This window comes from Pinus tabuliformis, chromosome 6 (genome assembly GCF_031772625.1).
Source record: "Pinus tabuliformis cultivar Carrire ecotype Pingquan chromosome 6, CPIR1, whole genome shotgun sequence".
In the NCBI taxonomy this organism is placed as follows: domain Eukaryota; kingdom Viridiplantae; phylum Streptophyta; class Pinopsida; order Pinales; family Pinaceae; genus Pinus; species Pinus tabuliformis.
In genome coordinates, this window is record NC_142292.1 from 1130828410 (window position 1) to 1130841907 (window position 13498).

The 13498-nt window shown below is 36.6% G+C and overlaps 1 protein-coding gene across 5 annotated transcripts in view; it reads right to left on the reverse strand.

Annotated features, from left to right (window-relative positions):
* Window positions 1–13498, reverse strand: part of LOC149262861 (peptidyl-tRNA hydrolase, mitochondrial-like) — a 160183-nt gene that overhangs the window by 29969 nt on the left and 116716 nt on the right. The window lies entirely within an intron of this gene.

Here is a 13498-nt window from a genome sequence, read left to right on the forward strand (position 1 = left end):
ATATTCTCATAAGAAGAGTTCAGATTGATAAGCATTTTCATAATCATAACAAGCATTGTCAAACATAGCAAGGCCTTCACTAACAAGCTTTGTCTCTCCACTAGGTTAGAACACAATGCTAGGAGGCATAAATTTGGACACCAACACTGCCTCTCTCGAGGAGCATACCCCATCCAGAAGTTCACCAAGTATGCCCTCACAGGACTATTCTTATCTTGGATACCCTATCCTCAAAGAATATTGGTCCTTAGGACCACCCTTATCTTGGATACCCTATCCTCAAAGAGTATCGATCCTCAAGACTACTGCCATCTTGGGTTTCATTCCTCAAGGATTATTGGTCCTAGATGCTTATCCAATCCTCCATTCTCCCTACCAGTGCCTTCACTAGGCTTACGGCTATTAGTCCTGGACATAGTACATGACACATGGAGAATAAGGTGTCCATCCTCACTCCCTCTTAACCAAGGAGGAAATCTTCACTCCCTCTCAAACAGGAAGGAACAACCACAAGCCTAAGTTGTCTAAAAAATACTCATGAAAGCATCAGCTACATGTTCTTGTATGGAAATCTCATTGTAGCTGCTCGGCTCCCATCTACATCACACCATAATGAGCTTTGACCTTCTTGGATCTTTGCTAACATTTACGTAGCTTCAACATGTCATCAAGTGGTTCATTAGTCATCTTATGGAGCCAAACTTATTTATAGCTAATTACACACGCATTCACATCTTCTTTCTTTGTAACAGAATTTGTCTTTCACGTTTTTCCAATAAATTATGTCAGCGACCAATCATCGGTGGTATTTATATCAACATCATTACTATCAATGATCGAACCAATCAGCTCTTTGTACAACGGTATCTTCAACTTCTTGCTAACAGGTATTGTAATCTTCTCTTGATCACAACCTTCTTAGAGTTTTTCTTGCCAATCTTCAAGTAGCATTGTATCCATTCAAGATCTAACTTCTCCTTCTTTCTCGCTGAGGTAAGTGACCTTTCCATTTAATTGACTTATTTTTCCTCCTTAATCTTCATACTTTCCCATGTTCTTCCAAATCTTCTAATTGTTAGTCAACCTTAGATAATTCTTTTTTTGACCTGCGTTAGAAGATTATGAAAGATCAAAAAGGACGAAGTACAAAGACAATAATATTAGTAGTATTTAATGAGATGTAGTGTTGTCGTTCTATATTTTTGAGGTTGAGGGAGTAAACACATAGACAGCATCAAAACCACTTTGGAAGTTGGGATCTAGACCTGGCAGCTTCAGAGAGGGATCTCTATGTAAAATTTAGCTATGTTTGGTGTGAATTTTAGGCCAGTTATTATTGTACTAATTGTTTTTTATTGGACTGCTTGGTTGATTAAATTGTTATAATTCCATTGGGCTATGGAGTCTAAAGATTAAATGGATCTGCATCAAACTTTGAAGGAGTTCCACAGGGCAAGCTAGGTTGCACTAGTTGGATCTTTCAGAATTTTAAATGTATCATGAAATAGAAGAAATGTAAGATTCGGTAGAAACTAAGGAGCAATGAAGGATTCCTTAATTTGACTTCGGCAGAAAACATCTAAATCACTAACAGCGAGAATAGGGTGTTCTATATAACATATCCTATTCGTCACAATTTTTGTTATGTAATTAAGCTTTTCGGAAATGGCAGAGAAAAGAGACAATAATTTTACACATGAACAGAAGAAAAACATCACCATTTTGTACACCACATGAATCCTGTGAAGAATGTCCTTGTATTATTGATGCTTCCAGCAACTAGAAAATTACAATTCACAGAGGAAATTATATTCAACAATCAACCTCTATTCCTTCAAACTATGAAGTATTTATACAAGTTCTAAACTAAAATATTTGGAAAAAAATCAAGATTTGTTACAAATATCTCAAATTGTTTTACACAAATAGTACTAAAATATAGGACATTCAAAACTAATGAATCTACATGGCACTATCTTTGTGAATTGTTGGTGAAAAGGAAGAGCAATTCGAATTTGATAGCAACTCTTATTTGATAAGGTGGCATCCAAGTCACTAACTGTCTTTGAGCATTTTCCTCTCGAAATTCTGAAAAATATGTTCCTGTAATACCTTTGTATATCCCAAACCACAATAGTTGTTAGAAAACTGAGAGAGGTTTATGTAAATGATGATGTTGGCAACAAAAACCTCTTTCAGTTTTTGAAAATTCATTTCCACCTGCTCGGAAACTGCATTCGAAAACATTGGCTGAAAACAAAAAAATTCGGGCAAATATACCTGCAAATATTCATCCGTATCTCCCAAACCATAACAACTATTACAAAACTAAGAGAGGATTTTGTGCATGAGGATGTTAGCAACAAAGACCTTTTTCAGTTTTTGAAAATGCATTCTCAGTTGTCTGTAAACCACGTTTGAAATTACTATGTTGTATAGGGAAAACATAGTTTTACTTGACCATGAAACAGACATATGACGTGGAGGAGAGAGGTGACATGGAAGTGGGGGATAATGTGGAGGCACATTGTTAGCGGAAATATGATTAGATGGCAGAATAAGAGTGGAAGATGAGGAGGGACATGATGGGAGAACATTGGCGTGGGAGTAATATGCGGAGGATACATGGCGGTAGAGTGGAAGTGGGGAATGACGTAACCGGGAAGGCGGTTTGCAGCAAGGAGTGGATACCACTTTCGGAAGGGGGTAGAGGCGGATTGTGGTATTAGTGAAGGGGGCTCCGAAATACTCTGAGGGAGACACATAGCAGCGGGGCTCGAGGGTAAAACCACTAATTTCGGACCCCCCAAACCGATAAAGGGAGATAAGGCGAGGGGGTCCGAATTAGATCAGGTGTCGTTGGATCGGATGTCTACTGAAGATCGGGCGTAGAAGATGTGCACAGTTTAACCACATACGACAAATCTCCTTATGTCGTTATGAATTTTACAATAAAATCAAAGCTATAGTACCAAGGCCTTATTACAATTTATTTAATCACATTTAAATGATGTGATTAATTTAATCTAAACACACTTAATTATTCTCTAATGCTGCATTTCGACTTGCAAGCATATTTTTTTATTTTCTCAAGGTTTTGACCTTTTTTGAAAATAATTTACAACATGGAATATTATTTACAACATCTAAAATATAATAATCATCAGCTATAATCAAGCAATCCTATAAAAATTATAGGACCCTAACAGTGGCTCCAGCTAGGGATGGCACTTCTTGGTGAAGTGTCAAGAACATCGTAGACTAGTAGCCTGATCCATTGGGCCGATCCCAAATCTGCAACCTGCTTTGTCATAAAAATATTTGTGACTAAAAATCTTCAAACTAGAATCAAAACCATTCTGCACACTGAAATCTGAAATACACACTAAACTGAAAGTTGTACTGCTATCTAAAACTGAAACTGACAATAATGCTTGAAAAAGATGCTCAGAGTGTTGAGCTTATTTGCACACTGCTACCTACTCTACATTGCTGAAAATTATGCTAAATCAAATAATACAAAAATGCCAATGTACCCAGTGAAGTAGCTACTGAAACAAATGGACCACTTGACTATTTGTTAGCACAATCAAAAGGACAACTTGACTTTTTGTCCATAAAATCAAAGCGTAGAGTGCAATGGCAATTGCTGTTGGATCTGGTCATGAAAACATGATTGAACACTTGAGCTGAAAAGAACCTCCATGTAGTTTGATATAGGATCAGTAAAGACATGATTAATTAGTTTACCTTGCAGGTCATCATTGACCGTGTTGTCGCGCAGAGTGTCTAGGCACTGTGACAATGCTCAGACCGGGGGCTGTCACCTTGATCCCCGATCTCTCCTTTTAAGCCGTCTCCCTAGGCTAAGGGGGGTAGACCCTATGGGATAAGGAAGACCAACTGGGAACCAGCTGGGTTGGGAGACACAGCGAGGCAAACAAGCACCTAGAGACTTTAAAAATTGATTAACCCTTTAAATACTTAAGACCAGTGCCCTCGTCAGATGAAGTGAAAATCAAATAATTGATTTGATGCTTAGGAAATACAAACCCTTCAACAATAGCTTGAAAATATTTACTGAAATGTCTAGCATACGATGAGCATTTAAACATTCAAGCAACCACGATCAACTTTAATAACTTAGCAAAGCTCCAACAATTAGATTTTCAAAAGATAGAATACTTTGAATGACCACAAAATGCTAACCAGTTCATAAAATGAATCACCACTTTTAGATAGCTAATCTTTAAATAAACATTTAAGCGCATTTAACTATAGAGAAGTGAAACATTGATACCACAAAAGAACAAAGACATCAAAAGGAATTTTCAATTTTTAATTAGTCTTTTTTCAAACAAAATTAATAATAATAATTTTTATATATATTTTTTATTTTTTATTTTTTATTTTTTTTTTTAGATTAAATGAAAATCTAAACAAAAATAAATCAAACCCTAAAATTAACTTTTTATGTTTTTTTTTTTATAGATTTTTATCTTTTTATATTTTTTGATGATTATAAAATTCTAAATTTAAAATCAAAATAGAACAAAGCTAAAATCTAAAGTATCTAAAACTAAAACCTAAATAAAATTAAAATCTAAACTAAACTAAGACCTAATCAAAAACCTAAAAGGAACTTTTTAATGCCTTTTATCAATTTTTTTTATGAAAAAATAAAAGTAAATAAAATAAAAACAAAAAATAAACCAAATCAAAAATTGATTTTCGTTGAAGTCCTAAGTTACCAAGTTATATACATCATGAAAATAAACTCTACAAACCCTAACTTATAACGCATATATAAAAAATCGAAATGAAAGCTAAACTCTAAACGTAAAAGTATGTAAATCAGAAAAAATAGAAAACTTGTTTTATTGATGTGCATACAGGTCGACGGAGGAGGAGAGTTCGACGGCTTTGGGTTTCCTTGTGCAGGTAGGCAGCGGGGTATGGAGTGCAAAGGAGCAATGATGAAAGGGAGGAACTATGCGAGAGGCTAGCAGTGGGCTGGTGTGGAAGTGAAATGCGTGGAGGATGCTAGAGGAGTACGTGGGCAAAGAAGAGGTGACTGCGTGAGGAATGGAGGGAGAACGAGCATCTGGAGGACCACGAAGCAGAGTCGCGGCAAGAGAAGGAGTTGCGGGTGAGGTGATACACAGGTTTAGGAGATGCGTGGCTCGATGGGAGAGCTGCAAACAGAGGGAATATAGCTACGTGAAGAATACGCAAGAGAAAAGAGGAGAAACAATGGGAGAAGTGGATGGCTGTTGGGAGCTTAGTAGTGAAGACTGCGTGTAGTGAATGGCAGCAGTCGAGGAGAGCAACGGAGAGGGTTGCGTGGATAGCAGGACAAGCAGCGAGAAGAAACATGGGTGGAGTAAGGAGTTGCAAGGAGCTACAAGAAATGCTAGCATGTAGAGAGGGGAGGTGTATGGAATAATGTAGTGAAATGAAGTTGCGTTTGAGGGAGCAGGCTGAAGAAATCGGTGGGGTTTTGTTGTGGGCAAGTTGACAGAGAATGCGGGTTATAAGGCTAGAGATAATACGCGAGAAAGATGGGTAGCACGCTGATGAGAAATTCAATGCGTACGGGAAAAAAGCGAATGGCAGCTGCGTGAGGATCGCTGAGGGCAGAGGCATGGGCAGTGTGTAGCTGCGTTGATTTGGCAGATTGCCGAGAAGGGGTTTGGCAACAAATTTTTTTTATTTCGAAAAAATTTTCCTGCAAAAATGAAACCCCAGGCAGCAGCAGACAGGTGGCCTAAAAAAACCTCCAAATTCTTCAGAAACCTTAAAAAAAATTAAATCCTTTTGCTCCTGATGAAAACCCTGCAAGAAATTTCCAAATTTGGGGTAAATACCCCTACAAGAGCTGATTCTGAGGCAAGATCTTACCCTCCAGAGCCTAGATTTGGCTTCAAGATTGAATCTCACCTTCAGATCTGCAACCTGCAATGACAAAAACAAACACCCAAAAACAATATATGCAATGACGAAATTAGAAACCCAAAAACCAGCTAAATAATTACAGTAATTACAAACTGAGGGCTCTAAGCAAACAGATTTATCGTTATGCCCATAGAAATATTTTCAAAATTTTAAATTTAATATGAGGTGCTTCAGAAAACCCTTCATGCATCCACAACCGGAATTATAATGATAAACCCGGGATAAACCAGCTGGGCTCTTTAGAAAATGCAATCTGGGAGTTGGCTGGTTTAGCCAAGAACTTCTCCGAACGCCCGGTAAACTCAAAATCAAGGATTTCCTGCACAGCTTAATTCAACCATAAACATAGAGAGAGTAAAAACAATAGTGAAATTCAGATCTAATAGAGATACCTGCCATTATATTCAGAAATTAAACTATCATTCAAACCCTAGTGATCAAACAAGATACCTGTGTTTAAATCAATCTTCAATAAGCTAACATCAATGGCTGAAAATAAATCTTATGCAAGAAAATAAAACATCTTACAACATTTTTCCGAAAAATAACACCAACAGGGATTAACCCCAAAGTCTTTCTTTATTTTCACATGAAAAACGATTACAAGAGAGCTTTCACTCAGCACATGACTCCCAAGTCAAATGATCTCAAATGACAACTGACGTCCTATTTAAAGAAAAATTTCCCAACATCTAGTTCGAGCGATCCTTGTCAAAGCGATCTCAACCGTTGATGAGGATCAAAAAATCTTTTAATCTCATCCATCGAAATTAAAATAATGAGGAAATTCGAAATTATCAATTAAATGCAATTTAATTAATTCAAAATTTTAATTTTTGAATTAATTTCCTCAAAATTTTGACTTTGACTTAACCCTAGGGACCAAGGGCATAAAATTTAGCAAAATAATCATTTAACCTTAGTCCCTGGACCCTTTAAAATTTAATTTTTTAAAGGACCATTGAATTTAGCCTTTGGAAAATTTAAAAATACCTAGGACCTAGGACTTATGAGGGGATAAAATATTTTTCTAACCCTCAAAACACTTTACATCATGACTTGGACAATTTTACATCTTAAGGGGGAAAACCCATTTGATATAGACCCTCACAAACTACCCAGTTTTGCGACACAAACATAATCTAGCAGATCAAGCAATTTGTAATAAAATAACCTAACCAAATAGTTAGGATTATTCCCAAATCACTTTTACATAGACTCGACCTAGCACACTAGGACTCCCCTAAGATTCTAATGACAAAATCCATTCCGGCTTTGGGGTTAGGCTGAAGGAAAACTCTGCCGACCATGGGTCGGTGAGACAAAAAACCTTCCGGAACGTAGATCATCACTAGAAGATTAGGTTTACCTAGGCAATTACATACATGACACAGATCTGCTAAGATTATTTACAATTTACACATGCAGACTAGGTTTACAAAATAACATGAATAGGCTGATGATGATAATCAAATGGCACGGACACATTGATTAAGCGATATCCCCTTTGCGAAAAAAGGGGGTGTACTACTACAGGTAGTTGACACATGGTGGTCAACAGACCGATTGAGCATGGAAGATTTCATCCGTTGTATTCTCAAGGTTAAACCATGATTCCCACTGTTCAGTGTCAGTCCTGTACTCGAAAACATAATTCTCAGCAATCTGCAAATCAAAAGGCAATACAATCTCCTCTTGTTTTGGAGAAGGAAGATTTTCCAAGAATTGTTTAGGATGTCGGAAATCATAGGATTGAATCTGATAATCCAAAAGTTCAATATTCTTCTCGATTCTTTCAACAACTAACTCAAGAAAACAAACTTTACTTTCAGGATAAAATTTGCTTAATTTCAAACAACGAAACAGAGTCATTAAAAAATCTCCATCAATTTGAAAATCGGCTAATTCAGCCCTGACTTCTTTTAAAACTTCACAAGACAGAGGATTTCCCACATAACCTATCATATTGTTTAGCAAGAAATCTGATCAACTTGCAGTGGAGTCGCCATGAGTTTTATACAAATTGGGATTCTTTGACAGTGGAGTCACACTAAAAACTTTGAAGTTATTGATACTTTGAACGTGGAGTCGCCAAGTGAATGATACAACCTTCTTGTGTCTGATCACTGTCCACTGTCAGTAATCAGATCTAGAACTTAATACACTTTTCCAGGGAATCTGAAAGGTTCGTCCCTAGTGGAGTCGCCATTGTGTTGTCATTCTATATTTTTGAGGTTGAGGGAGTAAACACATAGGACAGCATCAAAACCACTTTGGACGCTGGGATCTAGCCTTGCCAGCTTCAGAGAGGGATCTCTCTATAAAATTTAGCTATGTTTGGTGTGGATTTTAGGCTAGTTATCACTGTACTCATTGTTTTTTATTGGATTGCTTGGTTGATTAAATTGTTATAATTCCATTGGGCTATGGAGTCTAAAGATTAATTGGATCTGCATCAAACTTTAAAAGAGTTTCACAGGGCAAGCTAGGTTTAACTAGTTGGATCTTTCAGAATTTTAAACGTATTATGAAATAAAAGAAATGTAAGATTCAGTAAAAACTAGGGAGCAATGAAGGATTCCTTAATTTGAATTTGGCATAAAACATATAAATCACTAACAGCTAGAATAGGGTGTTCTGTATAACATATCCTATTCATCACAGTTTTTGTTATGTAATTAAGCTTTTCAGAAATGAGAGAAAAGAGACAATGATTAAACACATGAACAGGAGAAAAACATCACCAATTCGTACACCACATGAATCCAATGAAGAATGTCCTTGTATTATTGATGCTTCCAGCAACTAGAAAATTACAATTTGCGGAGGCAATTATATTCAACAATCAACCTCTATTACTTTAAACTATGAAGTATTTATACAAATCCTAAACTAAAATATCTTGAAAAAATATCAAGATTTGTTACAAATATCTCAAACTGTCTTACACAAATAGAACTAAAATATAGGACATTCAAAACTAATGAATCTACATGGCACTATCTTTGTGAATTGTTGGTGATAAAGAAGAGCAATTCAAATTTGATAGCAACTCTTATTTGATGAGGTGGCATCCAAGTCACTAACTGTCTTTGAGATTTTTCCTCCTGAAATTCTGAAAAATAAGATCCTGTAATACTTTTGTATATCCCAAACCATAATAGTTGTTAGAAAAATGAGAGAGGTTTTTGTAAATGATGATGTTGGCAACAAAAACCTCTTTCAGTTTTTGAAAATTCATTTCCACCTGCTCGGAAACTACATTTGAAAACACTGACTGAAAACAGAAAAATTTGGGAAAATATACCTACAAAGATTCATCCGAAACTCCCAAACCATAATAGTTGTTACAAAACTGAGAAAGGTTTTTGTGCATGAGGATATTAGCCACAAAAACCTCTTTCAATTTTTGAAAATGCATTCTCAGTTGTCTGTAAACCACTTTTGCAATTATTGTGTTGTATAGGGAAAAACATAGTTTTACTTGACCATGAGACAGACATACAACGTGGAGGCGGGAGGTTACATGGAGGTGGGGGATAATGTGGAGGTACATGGTTGGCAGAAATATGATTAGGTGGCAGAATAAGAGTGGAAGATGAGGAGGGACATGGCGGGTGGACATTGGCACGGGAGTAATAGACAGAGGATACGTGGCAGTAGAGTGGAAGTGGGGAATGACGTAACCGGGAAGGCTGTTTGTGGCAAGGAGTGGATACCACTTTCGGAGGGGGGTAGAAGCAGATTGTGGTATTAGTGAAGGGGGCTCCGAAATACTCTGAGGGAGACATGTAGCAGCGGGGCCCAGGGGTACAACCATTAATTTTGGACCCCCCTCCCCCCCACCGATAAAGGGAGATAGGCAAGGGGGTCTGAATTATATCGGGTGTCGTCGGATCGAATGTGTGTTGAAGATCGGGCACGGGAGATGTGCGCAGTTTAACCACATACGACAAATCTCCTTATGTCGTTATCAATTTTACAATAAAATCAAAGCTACAGTACCAAGGCTTTATTACAATTTATTTAATCACATTTAAATGATGTGACTAATTTAATCTAAACACACTTAATTATTCTCTAATCCTGCATTTTGACTTGCAAGCATATGTTTTTATTTTCTCAAGGTTTTGACCTTTTTTGAAAACAATTTACAACATGGGATGTTATTTACAACATCCGAAATATAATAATCATCAGCTATAATCAAGCAACCCTATAAAAATTATAGGACCCTAACATGTGGAATACTTATCTTTTGAGGAAGGTTAGCTCACTCTTCATCTTGGACTTGTTCACCAACCTTGTTCTCACAATATCATTATCATCAAGGTTTAGATCTACCTTTTAAAACGGAAACGATTAGATAGGGTTTTGTTCCTAGGGTTCTTTTTAGTCCAAACTATGCTAGGGTTTACAAACCCTAGATGCCAAAATCTTCAAGACGTGCCAATTTAAAAATTGCAAAGTTCTACAAACACACTAGAGAGTTAGTTGCAAAACCCTAGAAACACTATTGATAAGCCTTTTATTCATTTTATTTCTTGATCACAAGACCTAGACTTCATATGCAATCTGGTGTGCTAACATTTCAATCTCTTATATGTCACTGCCTCTAATCTATATTTACGCAAAACTTTTTACTAAAATGATTATCACCACGACCTAGTGAACTTAATATAACCGACTTATAGAATGCACATAAGAATTTATACATACCTCTACAATCTTACCTTAATTTTTCTTTGCAAAGATCCGGTCCTTTTCAATTGTCAAGTGCCAACATTCTTCAACAAAGGTGCCTCAACTCTTCAACCTCAGAAATTTCGTTGAGCTGCATGCTTTGTCTTGGTTCCATTCAAACAGTTCCTTTCAAACAGGTCGGCTTTATTGATGTGGTTAGTCCTTTTACTACGTATAGGACGGAAGTTATGACTGCTTCATACAATCGTGCCTCAGAGATGTGCTCCAAATATTCCAGATTCTCGTTTCAGTCCCTTCCACTATACCATTACAAAGCAATATTTCAATTATAGTTCTGTCCTCCATGAAGATGCGTAACGAGGTCAACGTCGGCATCAATTGTGAGTCTAAGAATCTTGAAGACAGACTTCTATTCTTGTACTAAATCTCCAGATCAAACTTCAGGACTTCATACTGATGGATTACACAGTGATGAACTTATATTGTTCCTTATTCATGTCACAGAGATGATCCTTAAATATGTCTTCAATGCAATCCCTACATGTTAGAGATGCTGCAATTGGATTTTTCTTCATACAGATCATAAAGATAAATCCTGGAGGGATGCAGTTTTCAGTATCAAGTCTACTCAAATATTCCAGAGGCATGTTGTAACAAGATTGAATGTTGTAGGAAGACGTGTTACTGTAGTAAGTGTTGCCACAGTGAATGAGCTTGTTCATAGAGATGGTTAGCTACATCACAGACGTATAGATGCCAAGAGAAGAATTTGCATAACTTCCCTTCCTTATGTATAGGAGGAGGTTTCGAAAGTTTGGCTACTTCATATCTCGCATATAGATACTGCCATGGAGAAGCATCCCTCAGATCTTCGCTTATATTAGTTGCTAGACAATCTTTAATCTTCTTCAACTTATGGCAAGAGCAAGCTAGGATAGAGGCCTCAATTTTTTCACAAATCACTGTAAACATTGTAAACTGTAGTGATGTAGAAGGCTTGGATGTTTTCTATAGTAAATGTAGTTGTTTGAAGGTTTGTTTCTGTAGCTTGCATTTCTTGTATCTTGCATCATAGTAACTCTCCACAGAGAATATTGCCACTGTCATAGATGATTCAGGTATCTTTAGTAGAATATTTGAATGTCTCACACAGGGTTCGGATATCTCTTATTCAGCCCAGTCTCGGCCTTTCAGATTAATGTACCACAACCTTAGACCTTTTAGATCAAGTGTCAATCTCTTGTTTATTACATACAGTTCGGATCACCAAGTGTTATCACAGGTTCGGATCTTCAAATCTGTCTAGGATTACTGCAATATATTTGCATGTCATAATATTAAGGAGATTTTTGTATTGTTTCAGAGATCATATCTTCCACAAAATCATAGAACTCATGCTACAGATTTTCGCAATCTGTTCACAAAGTGATGATCTTAAAATGATACATGTCACAAGTATCTCAAAGTACTTTGCTTTAGAATGCTTCAATAATAAACTTTGGTCTTCAATACAAATGGATAACATAGGTTATAGTTCTTGCAACAAGACTCAACATACCTCTTTCTTGAGCTCGGATTCCAAACAGAGACAAATATAAGTTTTCGGACTTTCTGAAATAGCCTTGTAGCTTGGATGCGGTGACTAGAGTGACAGCTATCTTATAGCAAATTCAAGAGTCTTCAACGATATGATAGTATGAGCTTCAAGACTTTCCTTTGTTGAAAGAGAGATAACTGTTGCAATATTGTTCTTTAAATAAGCCAACTAGGAGTGACCTTCAATCTGCCTTCCCTTCACTTTTTCTCTAATACCATGTTGAGAAATCATTTTGCTTGCATATTAGGGCCAATTTCTCTTACATGATAATTGCATGCGAATGTTTGTTGGCTTCTTATTAAAATTTAAGTTCTCTTCTTCACCAAGAAATTACCAAAAGCATAAAAACATGAAGATCAAAAGAGACAAAGAACACAAAATTTAGGCTCCAAGCCAGGGAAAACCCAAAAACCCCTCTTCTTGTAGAATTAGATCAAAGTGAGATGTCCAAGACTCAAGACCAAGACAAGGCTTCAACCTTCAAGAAGCCCAGTCGAACCCTCCTTCAAGATATCCTTCAATCAGCAAGTTCAGCATCAAGTATAGTAACATACTAACAGGTACAGCAACAAGTTTAACACTAGCAACAACCTTCAACATACCAACAAGAGACATGTGAGCTTCAAGAAAGATGACCTTGGCCTCTCCCTTTTTCTCTGCTTAACTCTGCTCCTTTTCTTGTCCTACCGCAGAAGAATAGATGAACAGCTGCCATGAATTCGTGTCACCAAATGCGCTCAAATTGACCTCTATTTATACTTGTCCAGAGGAAATCGAATAGGTGTCTCTTCCTAGGCAGGGCCAAGCTGACAAGCAGGGCTGACTTGGCTTCTTGAGGTGATTTTTTAGCCAAATTACATCTTTTAAAAATTCTTTTTTCTAGGCTATGAATAAACCTTTACTTTCACCAAAACAAATAATAATGAGCATGAAGAACATGCTTGAATAAAATAACGATTTGACTTGAGCATGAACCCCATGCTTGAAAAATAAATAAAAAATTATTTTTCTTCCTTTCCTTTTTACATGAAATATATATAAATAAAATGATAATTATGAAGACCAAACCTAGTTACATTTTCAACGCTACAGACCCTTTGGCCAAAATGTCTCAGGCACCAAGGTAGGTTACTAACTTGTTCTTAACCATGGCTAACTATGATCAAGAAAAAGGTTTAAATTTTAAGCACATAAATGAATATGGATCTCTTCCTCCATATTTCTGTATAGATGAGTTCAATG